The sequence below is a fragment of the Gavialis gangeticus genome, unplaced genomic scaffold (assembly GCF_001723915.1).
Source record: "Gavialis gangeticus isolate Ggan-Ray unplaced genomic scaffold, GavGan_comp1, whole genome shotgun sequence".
NCBI classification, from domain to species: Eukaryota; Metazoa; Chordata; order Crocodylia; family Gavialidae; genus Gavialis; species Gavialis gangeticus.
Genome location: NW_017729022.1, coordinates 9,802,831 through 9,829,748, shown reverse-complemented (window position 1 = coordinate 9,829,748; position 26,918 = coordinate 9,802,831). Strand labels below are relative to the sequence as shown.

General features: G+C 41.8%; 1 protein-coding gene across 12 annotated transcripts in view; it reads right to left on the bottom strand.

Annotated features, from left to right (window-relative positions):
* NRCAM (neuronal cell adhesion molecule) overlaps positions 1 to 26,918 on the bottom strand; it is a 204,782-nt gene that overhangs the window by 158,553 nt on the left and 19,311 nt on the right. For all 12 annotated transcript variants that reach the window (XR_002096795.1, XR_002096796.1, XM_019514573.1 and 9 more), the window contains exon 2: positions 24,024 to 24,119. The gene's annotated coding sequence lies outside the window, so the exon portion shown is untranslated. The remainder of the gene's footprint in view (positions 1 to 24,023; positions 24,120 to 26,918) is intronic.

Sequence of the window (26,918 nt, the reverse complement as noted above, 5' to 3'; positions counted from 1 at the left end):
ATGTAAAGGGGTTTAAAAAAAAAAAAAAAAAAAAAATCAGGAAAGCAAATGTGTAAAATAAATTACAATTGGCAAGCAATGTTAATGCCAATGAGGAAGGGGGGTGTCTAATAACATTGGATAGAAAAAGAAATGTTACAAAAACTATGGATCAGCTGCTCAGTGAAGAAGGTGAGCTACTGATGCTAGATGAAAAAGAAAAAAAAAAGGAAAAAAGCACCGAGAAGCCCAGACTTAGCTTCGATTTGTGCACAAAAGTAAAAATAAAAAACACCCACAAAAAGTGAAGGGCTACAAATCGTATGTCAAGAATGCCCGCAGAGGACATCAAAAGAGGCTTCCCTGTCCTTTGGACAAGGCCAGATGGTACAAGAAACAAATGGGGACAAGTTTGTACACAAGCAGGGAAGATGACAAATTATCAATCGGCAATATGAAATGGGGTGCCCGAGTTATTCAGAGATGATAGGACAGCTGTCTGGAAGAAAACCAGATGTATTTTGCACTATATTAGGGAAGCTGTTGTTAACTGCTATGTGCCCTGGCTGTGGTTTATAAAGGAGACAGACAAGCTAATTACCAGTATCTCTGTGGTAAGTATCTGATGTGGGTGTTCAATCCATAAAGGGTCTGGTTCTCTGGCAAACTTGAGCTGGAGCTGGGGAAAGCTGGAGAACAAGTAGGTGAGGAAAACTTTTTTCCCCAGCTTACCTTAAAACTCATGCAAATAGAGCGTGGTGGTGGTTGCAGCAACAGGCTGGGTCCAGGTTAGGAAGGAGGAATGAGTATGAGAAAAATGATGACCTACCTGTAGTGTACAATTTATTGCCAGCAAGCATTTTCACATAAGATTAAAAAAAATCCAGCCTAATTAAAATAATTTCTCTTGCATCTTGTCTTTCTTCATGCCTATCTAGTAGGTCTTTCAATATTAGAAACAGCGAATGCTAATAGTTACAGTGCTTGCTCAGAAAAATGTGGCAGACATGATGTTTAATATCATGAACCAGAATTTCTGAACACGAAGGTAATAGCATGACTGAGATGCTATGAACTTCAAACATATTCTTTCTCAAATGTTTAATAAGAGAGTGTTTACCCAAGCCACTGAACACCCACCGGCATTGAACAGAAATACTGAATGCCATAGAGAAAAGGAATGAGAAAAAAACAAGAATGTAAAGGGATAGTTAAAATACTGTTTAAAAAAGAACTATTAAATATATCTGGGCCATGGAATTTGTACAAAAGAGTGATCTAGTGAAATCTGAATTAAGATGACAAATATAATTAAACTTTAATGAACACTAAATACAACTGCAGCAAAGAAAGGGAGTCTGCTATTGAATATTCTTTCACTGTTCTAACAACATTAAGAGCCAGAATTTCAAAAGCAGGGATCTTTTGTCTGCCTTCACTTTGATCATCAAAGCACTATATCTGAAGGTGTGCTCAGACATTAAAGCTTCCAAGTGACCTAAATTCTGTTTGCAAAAAAATATAGGCACTTAAAGGGAGGCTCAGGAGATTAGGTTCTTATTTGTCTTTTATTACAAAGATCAAACATCTACTTCCTATGTATTAAGCGTCATCTATTCTATGGCTGTTGTTCCAGTGGGTAGAGTCCCTATATTAGGGAACCCATGACAGGTTTTCCCCCCTTGGAAATAAAAGAACTTGGGTTAACTGCAGGCCACATCCACAGTAATCCATACATCTCCTTCACCATGTCCCAGCCTTGCTGGTGGCAGTAATCATATTAGAGCCATATCACCAGTTTGCCTGTCTGTGGGAGCTCCTATTGGTTCTCTCTAGCTCTTGAGGCATTAGTATAAATTAGCACTGCCATAGTCAGTACCTAAATCAGCTTAATTAAAAACATATCATGGGATTGGGTATGGTAATGTAAAATTATCCCCCTGACACTAAACCAGTAACTGGGGTGAAGTTACATATTACACTTACACCATACTAATGGCACTTAAGACACGAAAGTCTGAAAGTTAAAGCTTGTTAACTTAGGCTAAGTGCGCTCTGAGCATCTCAATGTTATACCATTTCAGGTGACGGTTAATTCTGGGCGGTGCCACCCAGCTTGTGGAAAGTAATTTCAGTCTGCACCATGGAGACAAAGCTATCGATCTGCAGTCCTCCATTGCTCCCAGCCCCACACCTCCTGGCTCTCCCCCGAGCTGGAATAGAGCCTAACTGTCCCAGCTTCTAGCCATCCCTTCTCACAAGCCCTGTGGTAGCAAGTCAGAGCTGCATAGGCAAGAAACAGTATTAACCCTTAGCGTGCAACTGCCCACAGCACATTTCAACGTTAACACCACTTTAAAATTCAAAACCCTTGAACTTTGCTCACAGCAAAAGGAAATTCAAAGTTTAAAACTGATATTGACAGGGAAAGAGCAAAGTTTGTTGGTACTTGCAGTGCATCAGTTGTACATTGTTGCATTACTGCATTGTTGTCTGCAATGTACTGTTGCATTGTTGTCTGCAGTGCGCTGTTGCCAGTAAAGCTTGGGAATCACTCCCTTAAATCTGCTCCTGTATTCCCACTATGAGAGCTCAGTCATTTGAAACACTGAGGAAGGGTGCTCTGCAGGATCATTTCTTGCCTTGCAAAACAATGGGAAGGACTTGGCTTTATAAGAGCACCACAAAGAATCACACCTTGACCATCCACTCTCACCTGAGCCAAACTTGGAAAAAGACAGTAAAACTTCCTGGGGGGTGCCATCTGTCACCATGCTTGAACTGCCTGAGAGGCACAGTGGTATAGAAGGTGTAGGTGAGGCTTTCTTTTTGAGAGTGCTAGCTCTCAGAAACAGCATGGAAGTAATACAGATGTTCCCAGAGGTTAGGGACAGACATTACACATTAACCAGTTTAAATGATCAGAACCTGGTTTAAACCTGTAACAGAACAGATGTGTAGTGCACATAAGCCAGTTTGAAAATGGCTGAAATTGTTTTAAGACAAGCCTGGTTGAATGTAGTATCAGACTTAACTGATTTAGCTCAAATCAGTTTATGTAATGTCTGTCCTAGACTCCTTACTGATATAAGATAAACCAGAGACCCCCAGCATCCCGGCATGCTCTCTGGGATGGGTGGAGCTAACTGCTCCAACTGCAGGGCTGGCTTCTCCCCTCTGCTCTCTAGCTGAGCAGTGGCTGGCACTAGCAGAGACACTGGCCAGCATGATTCCTTTAAGACAAAGTAGATAGAGAAGGAGTTGATTCTTCCCTCCTTCCCCAATACAGATGGGGTAAGCCTGTCAGCTGGGGAACAGAGGGGAGGGGGCTGCAGTGGTGGCCCCTGGAGCTGGCAGACCCTGGCATGGGAGAGAGGAGGGAGGAATTAACCCTTTTCCCTGCCTCCGTCTCCTTAACAGGGCCATGCTGGGTAGCTTTCCTGCAGGGTTGGGAGGGGAGGCTCTGTTCCATGCTGGGGGGAAACACTAACACTTTCCTCTCTCCCTCCACCCCCCAGAGGGGCTCAGCTGGATGGGGTGGGGGGGGTGTAGGGACCCTCACTTACTCCCCCCATGGCTGCAACCCCCGGTGCCTAACAGCAGCAGGCAGGGACATCAGGCGCCTGCTCTCCCCTCTTGCTGGCTGCAAAGCACTCTGCCAGAATGGAAGGAGCCCCAACCTCCTTCCCCACAGAGTCCACCCCAGGGCTTCTCCTCCTGGGCGAGTTGAAGCCCAGGCGGAGTCAGATGCTGCATAAGCCTAGAGCAAAGGGGGCCATGGGGGACGCTCGGTATGAATACCACCAGTAGCCAACAACCGCAGCCCCTAAGGGACCGAGTGCCAGGGAGGGCCAGAACATCGGCCATGATGGACGACATCACGGTTGGCATTAGGTGAGGTGTAGGGAAGGTGGAGCCCCAAGAAGAAATAACCACAAGGACAACTGAGGGAAAGTACCAGGGAAGGTACCTGGGCAGGACCAGATATCATCCTCCTGATAGGAAACTACTTATCAAAGATGTGGCAGGAGAGACCCCTGGGGAACTGACCAGAGGCCACTCCCAATAGCCTGGCCATGCAGCCCAAAAAGCCACGGCGAGGTTTGAGAAGAACCCAAACACGCAACACTCGGGGGATAGGCACAGGAGGTTACACTGTTGTTAGCCACAAAGTGTTCAGTTTAAAATGTCATAGCTAGTGAAGGTCAAAACTGAAAAGGGGAGAAGGAATACAAGGTTGTGAAGCCATGCTGCGTTGTAGTTACTTTAAAACATGAGTAGTTCCAATGATTTCAGCAGGAGTCCTCACAAACCTGAAGTAAATATGCACATGAAAAATGTCTGCCAGTTTAGGTCTTTGCATGTGAACAGTTATGATGGTCATTACTTTTACATATATCTGAGCTGTGGTGCTCTCCACATATAAGAAAAGATCATTCCCTTCTTCTATACACTATACCAGGGGTTTTCAACTTTTTTTTAGGTCGTATCCAGTTTTTTGGTGGCAGTGGCCAGATGTGGAGCAGGGGGTGGGAGATGTGGCGACAGCTGGATGCAGAGCAGGGTGGGGCTTGCATGTGGCAGCGGCTGCCACGTGAGAGGCGCTCCCTCACCCCCGTGTCTGGCTGACCAGGCAGCCCCTGTGCAGCCTGAAGAGGTGAGTTGCTGCCCTTGCCCCTCCCCCCAGCCTTGCTTCTTGGAGGTGGTGACGCAGGGTGGTTGGTAGCAGCACTCCATCCCTGCCCACATGTACCCCCTAGCACCTTTCCACATACCCCTGCACTATACATTTAGATCCAACTCAATGCAGTTAAAACTATAGCTTAAAATAGGGCTGCACAACTTGTAAGTGGTTGGTGGCTGCATGCCCCATGGGCTTTACCAGCACAAGCCGCCGGCCCCATGAGCCGCTACTGCATCGTGCAGTCACTACACCATGCAGCCTAGCCTTAACCTCAGTTCTCCAGCCATGGACTCCCTATGTCATGTGGTTACCCCAGGCCACAGACTCTTTTTTAAATGCCAATCAGTGTGGTAAAATAGTCCTGTGCAGGTGCCTTCCAACATGCGATCAATTTTAATCTCTCATGCCTGGAAGATGTGTAAGTATATCTAAGAGTAGCTTTAGTTCTATACATAACAATGCATTATGTCACACAGGGTGCATCCATACATGTGCTTTACTGCACAGTTGACTAATTAGGTCCACAGTAAAGTGCCCACACATGCACCGGTATTAAGGTGCAGTAAATTAACTCTGCTGTAAGGTAGTATTGTTGGGGACAGTGCTATAGGGGACAGTACTATCTTATGGCAGAATAATTAACTGCCATCAAATGCTCATGTGGATGGTGACTGTGGAGCACAAATTGTGCTTGGTCAGCCCAGCCAGCTGGGAGCCAAACCCCTAGCTCCTGCCAGCCCCTCTGCCGCCTGATGCTGCCACCCAGAGTCCAGGGCTGACTCCCTACATCCTCTGCCAGCCTGGAGCTGCACTGCCCTGGCTCTAATTGCTGCGCATATGTAGACAGTGCCTGAGAGCAGTTAACTCTGGTGCAAACTGCTCTGGAATGTATTGTGTTGCCTTAATAGAACATGTAGATGCACCCACAGATGTTCCCTAAGCTTCAATATGCTGTCCCCCTTTCCACTTGAGCTATTTCTCATCTACTCACAAAACCCCTCCCCAAACATCAGTAGCAGAAACCCCTCTGCCCAGAGCATTCAAATTGCAAAGCAGCCATGTATTTGTTCTGGGTTGAGACAAGCTTACCTATCTCTTGTAGTTATAATAAATGAAGGGCACCAGTGAAATGGATCAATTAAATCCACTAAACTGCTAAATCAGCAAGCTGACCTATACAAAATGGTGAATCATCTCTTTTTTAGAAGGAGAAAACCTTTAAGGTTGGTCAGATATTGTAAATTCTACCAGGTTATCAGAGCATATTACTAAGAAGCAAAGGAAGAAGTTTATATGTGCAATATACTTTTCTTGGAAAGGCTCTAAATCATCTATATTTTTAATTACTCTCATGTCAGAGTTTTATTATAAAAAAATCTCATATTTGGGTTCTTCATACACATCATGACTTAATACAAAGCAAGTGGAAATAAGTAGAGAAAGTTACATATTTTAGGTCCTCATAGCAGGGAGCAGCAACCTTTTCCCAAAGGCAGGCTTCTACTTGCAACTCAGCACCACTATGGGTATTTACAGTGGTATAACTAGTAAGCCTCAGACTTTTGCCCGTCCCCACTCCATCCCCTTGGAAGATGCTGCTGCTGTTGCAGGGGGAATTGTCAGCATGACCAGCAGCCAGGGGGTTAAAGCATCATCCATTGGGTGTAAAGACACTCTTGCACCTCCCAGTGCTTCCTTCCTTCTTCTCTCTGAGGGCAGGGGAAGGAGAATGAGCCTGACAAGAGGACCAAGCTGCCCCCATTTTTGGCTACTGCAAGGCCGCATCAGACTTTTGTAGACCAGCTCCAGCCTAGATGGGCTGTAGGTTTAAGACTCCTGCTTGAAGTATACAGTGGTTTAAAAGAAGTGCGCAATGAGAGAAATGTAATCATTTCACCTCAAAGATTTGTGTTCATCATTATTACAGTTTTCCAAACAGAATACTTAGTTCTTGTATGCATTTTGCCACTATAACAGGTAACTATTAGTTACATTTGTAAGTATTTTGAAAACTTAAAAAAGAAACAACATCTTTCAGGTAGAGGCTTTAAAACCAGAAGAGTATTTTCTCTTTCAAAATATTTGCGCTGTTTAACTCAGAGCCTTTTGGTGGCATTTCAAAACCTAATGAAAGTACTGACAGATGACTGGATGACAGTATTCAGAGAAATGTGTGTTTTCAGTTTTTGTGGTTCAGACATTTGACACATTTCATGCTGAAATGTGTTTCCTGAATAACACTTTACAGAAGCTGAACAATAAAGAATTATATGCCAAACTTTTAAAAGCCAATAAAACCACATGAATTGTAATTATTTTGGAATTACATGGCATCAACACTTAAATATCCATTCTTTGTTTTGTCATTCCAGCACTGCACACTATCATTATCTGTTCTTTCAGCAGTATTAAAAGGCTTTAGAAACTGCTGATAGTCAGTAATTTACTTTCTAGTGAGGCAGCAAAGCTCTGCAACATTACTGGACCATGTCAAATGTAAAAAGACACATAGCTACTGCAAAATAGGGTTCTTGATGCCAGACTGATGACATTATTGAGCAATTATAGTATATTTATCTGGTTACTTTGAAAAAAAAAATCCATAATAGCTTATGAATTCCCAAACTGTTCAGTAAAAGCTAGATTATACATTCCTCAGTACACATTATTTAAATGCTTATGCTTTGAATTCCATGATTCTTCTGTAGACTGATAATTTAATAAAGGCCAGACTAAGGTAGGGTCCCTTAGATACTTTCTATTTTACTAGGGATGCTCCTGCTTTATCTGTTTATTAATTTATATGCCCCACTCCCCAAAAATGGCTCAAGGCAGTTTACAATAAAATACAAAATAACTTATAAAAACAGAATGCCATAGCAAAATAAGACACCATATAAACAAAACAAACTCCCCAAACAATATCTGCAAATTTAAACATTTCCATTCCAGCCCTCCCACTCCTCTCCCTTGCCTCTCACCAAAAAGACAGTCCTCCCTCGATCCAACCCAACCTCGTTTCTCAACCTTTCCAACCTCCATTTACTACCTCCATTAAAAAGACAAATTTTCTTCTCACATTTCCTCCTCATCTCCCACTCCCCTGCCTCTCATCCGGGGGAGTCCCTTTCCGTTTCTCCAACGTCCCTCCCAAAAGTATACCCCCCTGTCATAGTGGGGCCATGAGAATCCCCAGAACCCACCCTACCCTCTCCATCCCATCAAACAAACACTTTCAATTTAAAAGTATTATAACAAAAACAAGAGACCACTCTATCCCCACCTCAGGTACTGCTGAAAGGCAAAGGACACCCTTTCCCTTTGCCCTTCAGTACTGCCTGTCCCTGGGCCTCCGGTAGGCTTTGTGGCTAGGGACAAACATTCAAAAAGCCTGAATTGATTCAATCTTTGCAGGTTAGTCTAACTTGGCTAGGCTAAATCAATTTTGTAACTGCACAGACATCCCAGAAATGCAGGCACATGCCTGCAGTGGCTTAGGCTAGAAGGTGGGGGGCACTAGAGCAGCCCTCCTGTACTTCCATAGCACTGAGCTGAGGGGAGGCATGGCCAGGCCCTAGCAAGATGATCTGACCAGTCCAGCAGTGAATTGATAACAGTGTTTATCAGCCCTAACTCAGAGTTTATCATCCCATTAGGAAAAGAACAGAGGGACATTACCAGCTACCTGATGATTCAGCAGGGCCCATAGCCAGCATGTAGTCAGTTAGCTAATACTCAGACCTGTCTCCACAAGGCAGAGGGGAGGGGAGAACTCCTGCTTAACAGAGGGCGGGGAGCAGCCCTCAGTCTCTGGAGCTGCAGCCAGGGAGCAGAGGGGAGTGGCCAGCTCTGCTGTGCAGCAGAGAGCCTCCTCTCCACCCCACAGCCCAGAAAGTATGCCAGGATGCTGGGGGTCTCTGGTTTATCTTAAACCAGCCAGAAGTATAGGACAGACATTGCATAAGCCAATTTGAGACAAATCAGTTAAGTCTGATAGGACATTCAACCAGGTTTATCTCAAACCAGTTTCAGCCATTTTCAAACTGGTTTATGTGCACTGAACATCTGTTTTGTTACAAGTTTAAACCAGTTGCTGATCACTTAAGCCAGTTTATGTGTAATGTCTGTCCCTAGCCTGTAAGGGCTGTAGGCTGGCTGGGCCCTTTTCCCCTCCAGGTTGTGTAGCCACAGTGGTGCTTTTGCTGAGCCTTGGCCCTCATCCTTTTTGGGTTGCCATTGTTGAGGGGGGAAAGGGGAGGGAGAACTGCAATGTTAGCAGCCCTTTACTGTGTCACTATTTTATAACTCAGAGCTTAATCAGGGAATTTCACAATAACAGAGATTTAGTGTTAGTCATCAAGGAGACAGAATTTGCAGCCTCTGGCAACTAGTTAGTGATATTTTAGTATGAAATCATCTACTCTGTTTTATATTCCAACTTTACCCCAGCTGAGGGTAAAAACAGTAAATAATACAACAAAATAATGCTTCCTTGTCTTGTAATACTAGTCCAGCCCCAGAGTTTCTCTCTCAAGTACTCTTGAGAGCAACTTACTAAGCCTGTTCAACAGCTCTCTATTTATACTGAGGCTGGTCTTCTGGCCTAGTAGCTTTGTGACAAGATAGATTTTAAGTTTCCTTCTTCAGGCTCAGATATGCTAGATGGGATCCTCAACTAATCCTGGCTCCCTGAATAACTACTATGGGCCTGTATTCTTTTGGGCTAAGTACAGACAGCCAGAAAGCCTCAGGCTGAACCCTTTCAATCTTCACAGGTTAATCTAAGCTGCACAGGTTGAACTGATAAGCAAGTGAACAGACAATTCACTTTTGATTCTGAAAATGCAGCCACATGCCTGCAGTGGCTCAGGCCAGAAGATGGGGTGCTATAGAGAATGCCTCCCTGCTCAGCTGGAACAGACAGCTTGGGCCAAGGCTATCCCACTCAAACTGTAAGGGGAGGTGCAAAGCATCCTGGGGGATTGAGTTAAGTTGAATATGGAGGAGATTTGGGACAGAAATTCAATAAACCAATTTAACCAAAATCAGTTAAGTCTGATACTACATCCATCCAGGTTCAGCCACTTTGAAAGCGCTTTATATGCACTGAACTTCTGTTGTGTTACATGAACCAGTTTTCAATCACTTATACCAGTTTGTGTATGACTTCTGTCCGTAGCCTTGATACTCAGTTAACCAGTTATGGAAACTACCCAGAGTTAAAAAGTCACCATTAAAAAGGACACAGTTACCATACCATAATATATGAGTTGTGACAGTTATTTTCTAATATTAGTATCTGATATCTCAGATGCATATCATCAACCAGAGCACTCAAAAACAGGAAATTATCTCTATTGGAGAGATACTCATCTATTTTATCACAGTTATTCTCACTTCAGCTTAATTGAGTTTGAATGAATGAAGGTATCTTTGCTGTAATCTTCTTCATTCTGGATCTTTATAGATGAAAGGAACACAGAGAAAATTAAAAATAAACAAGAAAGAACCACCAGGTGTTTATTCCATCTGTTTTAATTTCATACCCAAACAGTCATTCTGATGTTTTAATACAACGAACATAAAGAAAATGAGCAAAGTTCTGGCCTTGTTAAAATCAAAGACAACATTGTGATTCACTGCACCTCACCCAGTGTTTCTCAAAATTAGAGAGGGAAAACCGTCTGGTCAAGTTAACTGTTGAAGGAAGCACCAAGTATTGCTGGGTCCAGTTGTGTACAGCAGATGCATACTGAGTCCACAGAAACTAAAAAGAGATGGAGTGATGATCTAATCCACTGGTAAATTCTGCTGTGAAATATATGCAAAATTATGCTGTCAGTATAATGGGTATAAAGTGAGAGCAAGATGCAAAAGTGTGACCACCCGTGGTCTGCTACATGCTGCATCTTACAGATACCCACACGGTAGTGTCTCATATACCAGAAGTCAAAGGCAGCTACTGTATTGAAGAGGCAACCAAAGCAAGTTCATCACACATAACTACAGGGATAAATGCAGACATCTGCCCAGGTACAAATGCATATGCCTTACATTACTCTTACAGTATTAGTTTGTTCTCTGTGTGCATGATTCTGCTTCAACCTACCAAACTCACTTGCCCATGCCATATCTTTTCTTAAGTACTTTGAATGTTAGGCCTGGTGCTGGGACCACAGCATTTATTTAAAAAAGTGGTATCTGCCAAACAGCAGAGAGAGCCTGACGGCTGTGTGAATGTTTGCTGTGCTGCAAAAGGAACCAGGATATGGAGACACTTTGAAACAGGGCAGCCCATGTAAAATTTACAACCTATTTTTTGTTGTTCATGGCCACCCTTACACTACCTTTGAGTATGATAATTACCCTGTTTTGAGCTGGTTGCACTCCATTTGCAATTATTTACTCCTCCCACCACCATGTCTAGTTAAATTTGGACTCTATTTACATATTCCTAGACTCTCCCATAAGAACATTTGCAATTGTTCCCTGACTCATACTTCTGGTTAGCTACTTTGCACCTATTCGGTGATTTGAGTCATTGCTTCTGTCTATTGATTATAAAACAGGAAAGTTATGCAATAATGCTGCACTGCAATTCCAAGATCTAAGTACGTACCTGCATTATATTGGGGCCAATAAAAATTTTGCCATCCCATGAAAGTAAACGAGGCTCCATTGAGTACTCAAAATTTGGTCCATTTCCTCCCTTTTTTTTGACAATGTAACTGCTGTTCTTCAAACTTCTGAAAGTACAACACTTATTAAAAACAACTATATGTTTATTTATTTTGACATTTTGCCATCAAAGCTTTTTATGGACTACTTTTTGTACCAATATTTTAACATTATAAAAGACTTAGTCTGTCAGTCTGTCTGTCCGTAACACTTTGTTCGCACTCTGAGTGGTTGTCTGAAACAACCAATCAAAGTGCTCCAAGAGTGTTCCAGACAGGAGGCGGCGACAGACTGGCCAGAGCAGGAGTGCAAAGCCAGCTCCTGTCCCTGCTCACTGCAGGTGGTGGCAGCACGAGGTGCTGGACAAGGGGGGTGAAGAGGCTGGCAGGGCAAGGATCTTGCCCCCTGCTCCTGGGAGATGGCGGCGGCGTGGGGTGGTGGGTGGCAGCGCTCTGTCATTTGTGATGGGCAGTTGGCTAGTATATTGTATAAAATCTTCTCTTGCCAACTCCTAAAAAGATAATGCTTTAAATAAATAAGTGAATCTATTTCAGTTTCAAAATGCATTATCTATACATGCATTAATGCAAGGGAAACAATAACAGCAAAGACAATGATGACTGTTTCAATCAGTATAATAGAATTTTTTGTGGTAGGCCTTTTAAAATGGTTTTGGCTGTTTCTTGCTAGTCTACAAAGCGTGTATCAGATCCCAGTCCTTCTCCACAACATTATTTATTTATGTGAATATCTCATTGACTTCACTGAAGCTACATGCATGATTTAAGATTACTAACACAAATAGCAATTAGAAGAAACTATATTTTTAATAAATTTAATTCTAAGGAAGCTGTGGGCAAGCATCAAATTCCTGCAGGGGCAAGGTTTGACTCTGAGGCTTTTAATCTACTTTCTTTGCAGTTTTAAACATAGTTGCCAGTCAGTTTTACTCAGCCACAAATTCATGACTTAGTCAGAAATTACTCACCAACAAAATGCTTAAATCAGTCTTTCTAAATGTGTGCGATTAATCTTCATCTGACTATACAAGGCATATTTTGTAGTAAGTACACTCATTTTACAAGGCCTTAAGTTAAAAAGCTGATAGTAGCACATACTGTGAAGGTTTTGTGAACAGCATCTGTGCTTCATACTTCTGGGAACTACATGAGGGCGGGAAGCAAGATCCAATTGTGCACCGAGATAACAACAACAACAACAAAATTTAGTGGCTTTCTTTACACTCCGCTTCCATTTTTGACATCACCAGGGTGAAAAGTCTTTTCTTCTAGCAATAATTTTTGTGAATGAATTGAATCCAGAATTATGTAACTGATAAAAATCCAAAGTGTTAGTGAAATTTTTTTTTACCATTCTATTGCTCATCTCATTAATTCCACTAAAGTTATATACCTCTCATTGCAATGAACAAATTACACTTTAAAAGACAACAGTGTTTCAATAATAACTGATCATTAAGACCCAAAGTACCACAGGTTATTAGCTATATGAGTATTCCTACTGAAGTAAATGGGATTACTTGCATGCCTACAATTGGACAAACGTCAACACCTTGCTGAATCAACTTGTGGAATTATACTGCTGCATTCTGACGTCCCTTCGATAAGGACATTCATACCAAATAAGTGTCTTATTACATATTAATTTATATGTAAGACATATTTCCAGTGAAACCTGAACTATTTAAGGATAAAGTCTCCATTTGGAACAGAAAACTCTAATTTTAATTTCAGAAGTTATACACATACGCCAATGAGAAAACCACATTCCAGTGTACTTGTATAAGTCTTATTTTAATATAGTTTTTTTTCAGCATCGTGAAATTTTAACTGTAGCAAAATCTGAAATAATGGAGCAGAAAAAATAGGCACAGAGATATGCATCCTATATATGCATAGCAATGACAGCACTTAAAACATACTTACAAAAATAACTTTCTCTTGAAATGTATGCCGTATGTGCAATACATAATGGTGCTATAAACAATTTTTATTGTCCCCTAACCTATGGAAGGACCTATGGGAACCTATGGAAGGACCTATACGATATTTCAAATCATGAGTAATTCAACTAATCCAAATTCAAGACATTTCTGTATAATGGCACCCTGTCTCTGTGATAACGAGAAAGCTGGAAAACATTTTACCAACAGTAATAAAAATGTTACAGAAAACAAAACAAAATACTATAATGCAAAACACTCTAATTTCTATACCTCCTACTCTTCCAGCTTTGCTGTTAAATATGGTATGGTGGTCCTATAAAAATTAAAAGAGTTGTGTTAAGTCAAGGAAAATACTAAAATATATATCACACTCAAGTAAATCTATTTATTTTTCATAAACTGGAAAAAGTATGCATGTCCTATGGGCTATGTAGAAACCCTGCAAGGCAACAGATGCTGTCTCTAGCAGACACACTAATTCAGACAAATCGCTTGCTTGATGTACATAATTCTATTCCTGTGTTCAAAACACAGGGGTATTTGTCCAAGAGCTCAAAAGAAATGAACTGAGACAACTGAGCTTCATTTTGCATTACACTGGTCCAGATTTAGAGGCCTTCAGTCTCACCTGTAACAATGAAGGCTGAGATCTACTTCAGAACTGGAGAAACTTGCCTATATAACCATACAAAAGGGTAAGGAAGGATGCCTGGACTAGGATATTAATAAAAACATCCATACAAGTTTGTGTTATACTAGCAACATCTCTCTTTCTTTTCCCTGGCTCAGCAGTGTTCATTCTTACCAGCCAAATATCCATTTTTACTACTATTAGTCCCTACTTCCTTTGAAGTACTGCCTACAAATGTAACTACCTAATAAATTGGTAGTAAAACTTTCAGCTGTAGATCAGCTTTATGAGGCTCATGAGGAATAGAAACCAAACAACTTGTGTTCTGATTTTCAAGGTACTATAAATGAAGTTATACTTTATGATTTTTTTTACTCCATATATTGTTACCAGTTTCTTCCTGGAATGTTATATATTTTTCTCTTTGTATTACTTTGGTAAATTCAAATCAGTCTCAATGTACAGCTATTTTGTCTAGTTACTTCCTTAAATCACAATCCCTGACCTTTAATTTTTTCCCTTTAATTACTGCAGTACCTATTTCACAAGAACTTGGTTGAATTAATATAAGAATATCTTTTTCCAAGCCAATTATTTTCTATGGCTTGACAATTCATTGAGGACAGTGAACAGTTCCCCTTCCTTGGTGTCAGCGTCTTAGTCCAAAAAAGTAGACATGGCTCTCACGCACTACAAAAAGATCCTGTGTTTATCCCAGAACAAACCATTTCCATGTCTGTTGTCCCAGGATAAATCCTAAAAAGCTGTTCACAGAATAAGTAGTACTAACAGTTTATCTTGGGACATTGCAAAGCATGTCTGAACAGTTGTTTCAGGGTTACACTACTGAATCAATAGTAGAAAAGTGACTGCATTCAGCTGTTCACTAAACCCAGGCTAGAAGGGTGATCTGTGTACACATTTGTCCCAGGATATTTGTGTTCCAGGACAAACACAGGCAAATTTCTCCAGGGAAAAATGGGGAAGGCTTGCTGAGGCACACCATTTCTATTCTGTGCATGCCCAATGCCAAAAAAAATGTAGCTGCAACGTAGCTGTCATTAAAGTGACACTGGGTATATGCCATGGGGCTCTTAGACCAGATGTAATTATGAGTAGTGTTAGGCACACTAAGCTTATGACAAACAGCAGTTAAATTACTGTATTAACTCAAATACAAAATGAGGTATTTCCCCTCAATAAACATGGGGAAAAGAGCCCCTCATTTTACATCTGTATACAAGGAAACCTTGTTAAATATATTGTCTATCATTAAATTGCTGCTAAAAGCAGCATGTGCTGAGTAATGGAAGCCAATTATGAAGTTGATTGAATGCAGCCAACACTGAACACAACTACAACACACATGGCACATATTGGGCAAACATACTGATAGGAACCTTCCACTTCTTTAAAATGAAATTTTGTTTCCAGGGTCAAATCAGTTCCAAATTAAGTTCCAAATTTCAGGATGGGCTAGTGCAGCCTATTTGAATACGATGTAGGATAGTGACCACTGTGTTCAGTCCCACTCAGTACTGATTCTTTTTTCCAGTCATAGTGAGCTAGTATATTGAATACATTTTGACTTTCTCCTCACTCCCACAGATGAGCTGCACCTTACTTTCACATTTCCAAGGATTCCTGTTTCTTGACCAGCCTTAAATGTCTGGCAAATATCATCAAACAGAGCCCCAAACAGTTCACCCACAATCTCTTTGTCAGCCCCTCTCTCAACCTGTTGCATAGTGGCCCCAGCCTCCAGGAGGTGAAGCCAGACCAGGATGCCTTATGACCCATCTGCATATCAATTCTTGGAGGATCCCAGGACACGAGAAGAACACCCAGGTCCACGTATGAGTGGGGGCTAATTAGCACATGGATCCTTGGGGGTGGGGGGGTGGTAATCTGGAGTACACGTACACACACACACACACACACACACACACGCACACAATGAGCAGTGCAATGCTATGGGGTCACCATGGCTTGAAAAGCTTCTGATTCTGCTGGAACCCAGCCCAATAAATTCTATGGTAATTGAGCATGCACCTTTTGGCTTTGGAATACTATCATGCACAGTAGATACTATACATAAGTAGGTACAAATGTGCTGCTTAAAAAGTGTGTTTAAGGAGTACTTGTGTGAAAATTTACAGTAGTTTCAAAAAGATAAAATGAATCAGTTCAAGATGAATGAAGTCTATGAAAAGCTGTAATAATTTTCATATACACAAATTAGTACAGGTATGTTTATTTCAAGGTCTGTGTTTTCAGATTTGTCCCTCACTTCCATATGCTCAGGATGAGCAGGGTCTGACAGTAAGGTGGGAGGAGGAGAAAGGGCTGTGCAAGGAAGAAGTTAAGGCAGGGCAAAGGACAAGAGGGCTACTTGACCCACCCCCCATATTTATTTTCCCTTCTGTAGCAGTGAGAAGGGAACAAATTCAAGGCAAACCTCCAATAAATAGATTCTATACTGGGAAATTATAACAAATTTATAAATTTTCCATATATAGAATATAATTATGGGGGGCCATATTACATTCAGAGTTGTCTTATATTTGAATAAATATGGTACATTATGGAGGGCTATGACATACAGGATGCTGCTGTGCTTTACTATAGTGCTCCCTACCATGATTGGTAGAAATGTAAACATGCCCTGAAATACTCTAAGCTTCTTGTTGGTAAGAAGGAAAAGACAGGAAAGAAGAACTGGATATCTTGAATACCAAGTAGGCCACAATTCTCTGCAAGGTATTATAAGGGCAGGAAATATTGTGATTAACATGAAAAGGAGGAAGTAGATTGGTAAGAAGGTAAAGCAAATGCACAGAACTCACTTTCCTCTTAAAAAATGGGGTAAAGAAGACTAAAAGGGAACATCAACATATTAATTATAAAATGTGTAAAAAGGGTTTTACAGTACAAACTATACCATGATGAGAGGTCCTATATTCTGTACAGTGAGCTTTGTCGTTATTTTAAAGGAAGGTTCCATCATGAGCCAGTCCCTACAGAGTTGAGAAGGTCAGAATGTGTCTGTGGGTGGCTAAGAGTTGCAGAAGGTCAAACACACGACTCTCCTTGACCCTAGAACCATTTGGTACCCATTCCACTATGCTTCCTTGAAAATGTTCTCAATCAGTGGCGCTCAATCTTTTTTCCCAGCAGGCTGGATAGGCAGTACCCTGTCTGTCTGTGGGCCAGATCTGGCACAGTCAGTGGTCTCAATCCGGCACTGGGGCCAGCATGGTGGGCATCATCCAGCCATACAGAGAGGGGTGAGGGGAAGCCCACCTGCAACCAGGCCCAGAGTAAAAGCGGAATGGCCTGGCCCTGTTGGGGAAGGGGCCCACAGCTTGGCTCTGCAGGCAAAAGGGGATGTGACCTGGCCAATGGGCTGGGTGGGGGGGGGTAGGGGGCCCAGCTCCACTGGGGAAAGGAGGCATGGTATGGCCCCATGGGGGTTGGGGAGAAAGAAGGGGTGTGCTCCCACCCCCACACCAGCCCCCAAAAGGGGGAAAGGGGTATAGCCTATCCCCAACTGAGTCCTGTGAAGGGAAGGTGTGTGGAGAAAGTCCTGCAGGGTAAAGGACATAGCCCACCTCCAAAATGGGCTCGTCAAACCCTAACCTTTACCTTGACCCTGGCCCCAGCCTGGCCTGGGGTCAGGGGGAGGGGGCTTGGACCAGTCCCAATTTAGATGTGGAGGAGGGGGCCTGGCCTGGCTGTGACTGGTAATGCATGGCTTGGGGTTTTGGAAGTTGGCAGGAGGGTGACCATATTAATGGCCACCACTCCCCCACCTCTGAATTTCCCACCCCCTGGGGAGCCATGCGGACCATGTGTGATGGCTCCACAGGCTACATTTGGCTCATGGGCCAGAAGTTGAGCTCTAGATCATGAGAAAACCATGGTGGGGTGTAGCAGGAGTCCTACTTTCAGAGCCCCTCTGGAAGTGTGGCTCCGCCCTCCTGCAATGGGCCAACTGCCTGCTTACTCTCCTGCCACACCTTGATCTTACTTTTGATTAATAGATGATTGGAATCAGCGGGAGGCTGCCCATTTTTATGCGCCCCGATGACAGGGGGCGCTGCCTGTGGCTCCTTTTCCTCCCCTACACCACAGCCCAAGCCTCGCAGATGGTGCTGGTGTGATCTGACTTGGGCCCTGTTATTATGTTTCAGCCCTTCGTTTGCTCCCGGGGCTCCTTGCTGCCCCTCTTCACTCCCAGGGCTCCTCGCTGCCCCACCTCACTCACCCCACCCACGCACCCCAAACAATGCTGCACCTTCTCCAGCGCCAGGAACCTCCACGCTACTGTGGAGTCCCTATGAGGCCTCCTCCAACCCCTTATAGCCTCACCCGGTCCTCCGGTTAAACAGTAAACACAAAACACAGCCCCCGGGCTATAACATAAAGCTAAACCATTCTGGTCAAAAAATACGAATCCTTCCCTACCAGAGAGAGAGGGAGAGAGCGCATCAACCCCCCACCCCCCCCGCAGAAACCAGGGGACGTTCCGACCGTCAGAGTTCTCCCCTTTGTTCTGGCTGAGTTCCTCCTCCCTCGGCCGCCGGAGGGGAACTGCCCTCCTGGCTTTCTGCCTGGGCTTAAGAAGGGCTAAGCTCTGCCCCTTCCTGTCTCTGGGTTTCCCTGGTTGCTTCCTCCTTCCCACCACTAGGGGTCTCTCCCGAGCCGGTTCTGCTCTCAGTCGCAGGGCACCTACAAGCTCTGCGACATGGGGATAAGCAGCTCTGGCAATATTAGAGCCACTGTGAAACATCATGCCAGGACTTAGAAGGATGAAGCAGTCACAGTGATTATAAGTGCATCATGCTTTTAAGTTTGAATTCTAAACACGCTGTCACCGGGTCAATTCTGTGAGCATAATCTTTTTGAAAAGAATAATATATAAATGTTCTCTTTCACAAAAATACCACCTATGCTCAGTAGGCCCACCTATGCTCAGTAAGTCATAATGTATAACTAACTTTTGTAGTCTTAAAGCATTTTAACATATAGTTTGTTTGAAATATGGAATGCACAATTAATTTTGTGGTGGTGTATTATCCTTCCTAGCTGGTTATATATACCATACCACACAACAAGCTATTTTTTAAATGATTGTGCTGTTAAAGATTTAGCTATGTTTTATGCAAAACAAGGTCAGCTTTGAATGAGAGCTGGGACCCTCAAAATACTAAAAGTATACAGTATTTATGGTCCTTACCTCCATTAGTCAACATATTTTACACTGTTTAATGAAATTCAGTATCGTCTTTCCAGAGAATATGAATTTAGTAGATCTTTACATTTATTTTTGTTAACTCCTCTACACATTCATGAAAGAAATGTAGTAGTTTGAGAAACTGTATTTTCTTTTACCCCATTTCTATACATAATACTAAAAAACAGATACTTCCAGAAACCAATTTATTTTTCTCTACCTTGAGGTGCTATCTTTTGTCCCTTGTATGCTGTTATAATCCATTCCAGTGGTCCTTTTCTAAGTGACTTTGTAAGCTGATCTTTTGTGCTGTAGTTTCAAAAGCTTTTCTGAAATCCGGATTAATTCTCTTCACTGCTTCTTCTTTGTTTATCACTTCAGCACTCTCTGAACTGAAGGAACTGCAAGCATGAGCTCATATGTACGTAGAAAACTCTGACAAATTCAGTGTTTCTAACGGTTCCACAACACATACTCAGATTTATTTACAGAGCTTCCTTACCAAGTGTATAACCTAGGTACAATCCGTAGCTTCCTTTGGTACTATATTTCTTTGCATTTTTTTCCCCAATGCTCTTGTAGGCCATAAAATGGAGATTAATAAACTCTGGCAATGTTATCTGCAATATCTGGGTATGTATCAACCTCCCAATATTGGGGTGCTTTCATATGCATCTAGGACTAGCCTGTAAAATCATCCAAGACCCACTATGAACTCTGAAATAGGGTGGAAATGGCGAGGGCAGCATAGCCTCCTGCCTGTCAGCTGGAAGAGAGAGAGGCTTGGTTTAATACTACATCAAAATCTGTGCCTCAGGGAGCAACGGGTCCTTTGAGTACATGTCTGGTCAAGACTGTTCGTGACAAAAAGATTATATTCAGATGCCTGTTTTTCCCTGGGCTGAAATACCAGGTTAAAATAATCCTACCTTTTGTAGTGATTGCTTTTTTAATATGGTACTTCATTGGAATTCTAGGATTCACTCCACCTGGGCCTAGACGCTTATCATCTAATTATATTTTTTTCTTCCTGTATTTCAAGGATAACTATAAAATATTTTACTCCAATCTTTCCCCTGAAGGCAAAATTAACCCTATGGCTCCTATACAATCTCCTGCTTCTTTCATGAGGCAAAGAATTCATTCAAGCTTGCAGCAATTTCAGCAATATCAATATCTGCCATTCCTAAGTTAAAGAAAGTATAATAAACTGGGAAATGAGAAAATGAAATGAAGAAAACGGCAATAATGAATCTCTATTAAGGTTCCTGAACAGCAGATCTGCTTTTTAAAGAGGGATTAATGCATCATATTTAAAAAAATAGTGTCTGAAAAACCTAAACTGAATATTTCCTTAATCCATTTGATCCCACAATAAACATGCATTTCAAATTCTGTATCAAGCTTGTCCACCATCCTTTAAAATATAAAGAACAAGAAAACACTGTGGAAGGTTCCCCTGCCACATTAATCTTTATTCATATATGCTGCTCCTATATTTTAAAACCTCTTCCATTATAGACTGTTTATATTTTATAGTCTATCTTGTGTTTTACCTATCTCAAAATCTTTTCTTTCTTGCTCCCATTTTGTTCCTCATCTCTCTCTCCACTATATCTTTGTTTACTATGATTACTCCTTTAAGCAAAGCAGTGGTATTAAAATTATGACATCAGGAACTGTGTACTATGCCTCATTACCTTCATACTAAGCACCAGTGGTGAAATCACGACTCCACCCTCCCCACTTCAGAGCAAAATGCAAAAATCAATTACTTCAATGTGGGTCAAGATTTCACCCAGAATTTCACCAATCAGGGCTACAGACAGACTTGTGGGTCAAGCAGCAGAGGAAGGGCCCATAGACACCAGAAGAAGGGGAAGAAGCCAGGATATACTGGGCTTTCCAGGATGAATGCATTAAGGTACTGTACAAATTAATCTTAGTTTATTTAGTGCCTTTACAAATCAAGGTACTGCTTGATATTGTGGCCATGATTCAGCAAATGCACAGAGCTGAGTCTGTATTTAAGTACATGTTTAATTCTCATTGATTTAAAAGTTAACTACGTGCTTAATGGTCTTATTCAGAAAGCATTTAATCATTTGCTTATGTCCACTCGTATTCAAGAAACACATAAATATGCTTAACACTACGTTGTTGTGCACATTCTTAAGCTCCACTCACTCCTGGAATTTAAGCCTCTGTTTAATCATATGTGTGTAAACGTTTTCATGAATGTTCTCCTGAAGCAGGACCCAAGTATATGCTACCTGTGAAATTAAGCATGTTCTTATGTGCTTTGTTGGGTCAGGTTTATGTGATGTCTTAGGCAGTATGACATCTTTAATCTTTTCTTCTTTTTTTTTCTATTTACCTTAGAAAATGGAGATACTTTATATAAAATGATCTTAGTTTATTCACAGAAGGAACAGAGCCTGAATCCAATTCTTATTCTATATTTAGAACAAAATCATCTACAGGGAGCACTTTCATGAATTAGAAGCTTACTTTGAACAACCTTTCATCTGAAGAATGATCACAGACCTTCTGTTACAGAGCACCTCATTCTGGTTTTTGGGTCTATTTATGTTACATCTGGAATGCAGTAGATAACTAAAGACAAGGGAAATGTGGCTGTATGGGTTTAAGTGTGTAACTGTAATAGACTTTACCAAACTATTTTATGACTGCAGTTATTCCCTCTAATGATAATTGTTTTTGCCAAACTGCCAAAAAAACCACATATAGATCTGAAATGTTTTCAAAGTACCAGAAAGTTTTCTTAAAAACTCACTTGTATTCATGACTTCCTTTGTACAGTCATGCTCAGGCCACAGGGAAAATATAATACCTTACTGATACAAGAGTAGACAAACTTCATGCTAAGGTTGGACCAGCTTCCTTCGCCGGCACTGGGGAGAGAACACTATTGCTGCTAAATATGTACTAGGACTTTGTGGAGTAGCTCATTTTATTTTGGGAAGGAGTCTTTTTCTGTCATTTGGTTTTATAATTTTGCTGTGGTATTGTTATTAAAGCCTTTCTTCTATTGATCAACTGGGTGTTGTGTCAATTCTTGGGGCACTAACTTTAAAAACCCACTTTCTAAGTGCAACAGCATCCAAGCAGCTCCCCTCCCAACATATACATGCACATGCCCCCCCATGCTTCCCCCCACACCCCTCTACAGGTCAGGGGCTTGTGGGCAGTGGATTGTGGCTCTGCCCCAGGGCCTGGGCCCACTCTGTCACTGGTCCACAACCCCACCCTGTGATCTCAGCCTCACCCATCCATCCCGCTCCAAAAAAAAAGGTCCCCACCTGCAGCCCCATCCCACATAGGGCGTTTTGATGAATTGTTGCCTGGGGTGGGGTGCTGACCCCACCTGCAACAAGTCATCAAAACTCCCTATGTGTCCTCCAGGCCCAAATAATTACCGCCGCCTCCCCCCACCTCTGGGTTAGCATCCATTCTCTTGTACAGTCTATGATTGTCTTTTCTGGGTCGAGTAGTTTACCAGCCTCTGGAACAAAGCTGTCATGCATTTGCAGTAGAGCAGTTACCCATCTCTCTTGTCTACTTATCAATGCCCAAAGTTCTCTTCAATGAGGTCTATTACTAAGGTTATATGTATCAATATGCTACAGGTTATTTGGAGCTTTGTTTTCATCAATCTAATCACATAATTGTGTATTCATCTCTGTCTTTGGGTCTGTGGCATTCCACAACCTATTTTACAGTCACAACTTAAAAATTTTAAGTCAATATTATTCCTTACTGAAAGTGATTTATGCATCAATTGTCTTCCACCTGCACTTAAACTGTCTATGCACTTGCACCTGGGCATTAATACATGTTTTCAAACTATAGAAAATATTAGAGCGCCAAAAGTAGAGGTAAGGCTACATTTTTGCTGTGAAGCAGGTACCTGTGTCTGATTTGAATGTTGGGAAGCTACAGCATAGGAGGGGTTTGGGATTTACTAAACATGTGTTGGTATGCAGTAATTGCCTGCTAGTTACCCCACAGTAGATAAAAGCACAGTAGCTAGCCCTCAGTGAAAGAGCAGCAACACAAGTTGGTTCAAAAATTAAAGGTTTTTGTTATGCAGCTCCTTCTTTTCTCTTCTTAAATCTACTATGCATTTTTTCAAGTAGGGAAAACCTCTGAAACACATCTCTATAAGAGATAAACCACCATGCAGCCACCCACTCATGAATTACACAAGATAAATAGAGTCTGTTCCAACAGACAGTACACAGTATTCAAGATCTCAAAATAAGATTTTTCTTTTATAAGAGTCATATATGAATACACAAATGACTATTCAGAAACTGTTCAATTCTAGGAAGGCTATCTCTACTCCAGTGTCAAAAGATCTATGAAGTGCAGATACAAAAAGAACAGAAAGCAAAATCAAAGCTGTCTTCAAAACAGACTTTTTACTCTCATGACCTAAACCATGGGACCAAAGAAGCCATGATGGCACCATCACAAAAACTAATGGGGTAAGAGGAAGTTTTTTTGCTAATATGCACATCGCACAAATCTTCAGTTTCTATGAACATCACAGTTTAATATTGAGTAACTTCTTCAACAGAAGTCATGATACACTGCTGCCTTCCTTTTTTAACAGATTTGATCCAAGATCTTTAGCAGAACTGACGTTTTTTAATTTATATTTGCCACAAACATTTTACACTATCAAGTTTCAAAATGCAACTAAATACATTATCATTTTACTAAGACAGTACTATCAGGGTGTTTTATAACTACATAGAAAAAGGATCATGTAGAAAATGGTAAGGGAAGACAAAACTTTCAAATAAAATACAAATCATCTTACCTGTGTATAAATATATTGAGAACAAGATGATATTCCTCTGCTTTTCTTTTTTCCTTGTCTCTTCTACTACAGCTCTTCTTTATGTTACTGCTTGGCCTGAAAAAATAATTTGGAAGATGAGACATTTAAATAAGTCAACAATCCTTCTCATTACATTATACTAATTGATAACCTGCTATGTCTTAGTATCAAAGATGTATCTTCACATATTTGAAACAATAAATACAATGTAGCTTTAATGAAAATATATTCAAAACAGTCTTTTAATATAGACTCAATTAAGGGCCCCTCTACATGTGCAGGTGAAGATGCAATGGGATCTAATGCACGATCCACAGAATTGCACCTCCTGCCATGCCACGTGTGTATAGTAGGAAGTATGACTGTGGGATTGCACATTAGATCCCATCACACCTTATTGCCAGTGCAGAAAGAAACCAATCCTGGGCTCCTACTGCACCAGCAAGCTCCTACAGCTGACAGCCCACTAAGCTGAGGAGTTCCCAGCTGCGAGGGCATTTCATGCACCCCTGTGCCTGGGAGACTCAGCTGCCATGATCTCCCAGCCCTGGTGGTGTGTGAATACCTTGGTGACGAGAGGTCCTAGTTGCTGTGGTCTCCCAGGCTTGTGGTGCATGAAAATCCTAGGGATGGGATATGGTGGCGGCTGGTTCTGACACTGGGAGGCATGCTAACACAAACCAGCATCCCCCTTAGTTGTGCAATTTAAAGCTGAATAGTAACCAGCTATAATGTTAGTACACATTTTCAAGGTCTAACTTTATAGCTGGTTTGAGCCTTTTATGGCATGATAGGTAACTCTGCACATGTAGCTGGTTTTTGTTAATTGCGCAATACCTGTAATGTGTAGAGGGGACCTACGATTTCCATTTCTTCTCTTAAGCCAATGTACAGAAAAACTACATCCCAAAAGCCACATGTAACTAAGAGGTGGAATTCAATACATTTAGCAAACAGAATAATGATTTTGTGGCACAGATCTAGGTATTACATTCTGCAAATAATGTCATATGTCAAATATTCTAAAGCAAAATAAGACAAGATTCAAGGACTCTCCATATATATGATTAGAGCCGGTTACTAGAAAGGAAGTTGGTCTATATATATTATGACATCAAGTACATACACATTCCACCTGAATATCCTTATAACCTTATTTATAAGATTTCTTTTATTTTTCTCCCATCTCAAACCCACATGTGTTTGTTGCTTTCCTGTGCATCACAGTGTCGCATCACAGTTAGACTGCACTAAGAGATTTTCCAACAAATCAGTTTATTGGAAAATGTCACTATGCTGAAACTAAACTATTCTGCCCAAAACATCTGGGGTTTAACCATTTTAGAACAATCAGAAGCCAACTTGTAGGGATCCTGTAAGTTTACTGGGGATCCAACCCTCTATCCGAGCCTAGTTTTCTGGCATCCAGCCACGTCCAGGTTCCACTCCACATCTTTCTGAGACTCAGAGAGCCCTAATTCTAACAGTCTCCACTTCCAGCTCAACAGCAAAAAAGCCTACATGCTCTGAAATTCCCAGACTAAGTTAGCCTTTTGGACTTCTAGGACTTATTTGCTCAGAATTTTTCAGCTTGAACTATCATTCCTGACTTACCACCTGAAGTGATGGGAAAAAATTATCTATTTCCCTGAAATGCTGATAGGGCTCTAAGACTCTGGCAGTGTGACAGCTCCAATGGATGGGTTTCCCAGATGCAAGAATCCATATAATTCAAGGTCTGCAGTTCTTGAGCAGCTGCCCACACAGATTGCCTGGCTATAATACAGAAGTCCTAACTGACTAGTGTTCTCAGGTTGTTTAAGCTCCCTGCTGCAGAGCTGAGACAAATCCTGGAAGTCCTGGAATGGGCTCTTCAGGTCTGTGACATCTCAAGAACTACTCTAGGTTGAGGATCCAAGGACTTTCCAAGACAGCTTGTGTCCCAGGCCACCTGATTCCCAGCAGTAGGGCTGTGCTAAGCGTTGGTCACTGATTCAATTTGAGGGAGATTCAGCCCAATTTGACAGCTGAATCTCTGAATCCAAATCAAATCAGGAGACCCATTAATCTCTCTGAATTGAATCAGAAGCCTCTGATTTGATTCGAAGAGATTTGACGATTTGGTCATTGACACAGTTTTATATGTTATTTCTACATACCTCAAGGTACCAAGTGTGGCTCGTGAACACTGAGATGGTGGGGCAGATGGAGCATCTCACGGGAGTGCAGGGAGGTCCCCTGAGTGCTCGGCAATGAACCCAGAAGTGGACCAGAAGTACATCCAGTCCACTTCTGGGTCCGCTGCGGAGCATGCGTGGGACCCCCCTGCCTTGTGGCTCAGCAACTGGTGCCTCCTGGGCCTGGGGGGACTCAGAAGGGCACCAGAAGTGGCTCCATCTGCCCCACCATCTCAGCATTCACAGGCCATGCCTGGTACCTCGAGGTAGGTACAAAAAACATATAAAGCTGTGTCTATGGCCGAATCACTGATTGTCCAAATCAGAATCAAATCTTCAGATTCAGCCAAATTGAAATCAGGACAGCAATCCGAATCAGTGAATCGAATCACTGTCTCCTGAATTGGGCTGAATCTGAATCAAATACTGCCCGCTTCACCCACCCCTACCCAAAGGTGACCACAGAAATCAGGAGCTCTGAGCAGATTCTCAGTTAAACTGATGATCTTATCAGCTTCATTGCTACTCCTGGTGTTAACACTGACAATAAAGTTAATTTCACCTAGGTGACTCTGGACTTAGGAGGGAAGACCATTTTGATTCAGAAATTATTATTTTTTTACTTTTTGATTGGTGGTAATTTAAAAAAAAAAGAAAAAAAACCTGATTGAGACCACAACAGAATATATATATATAT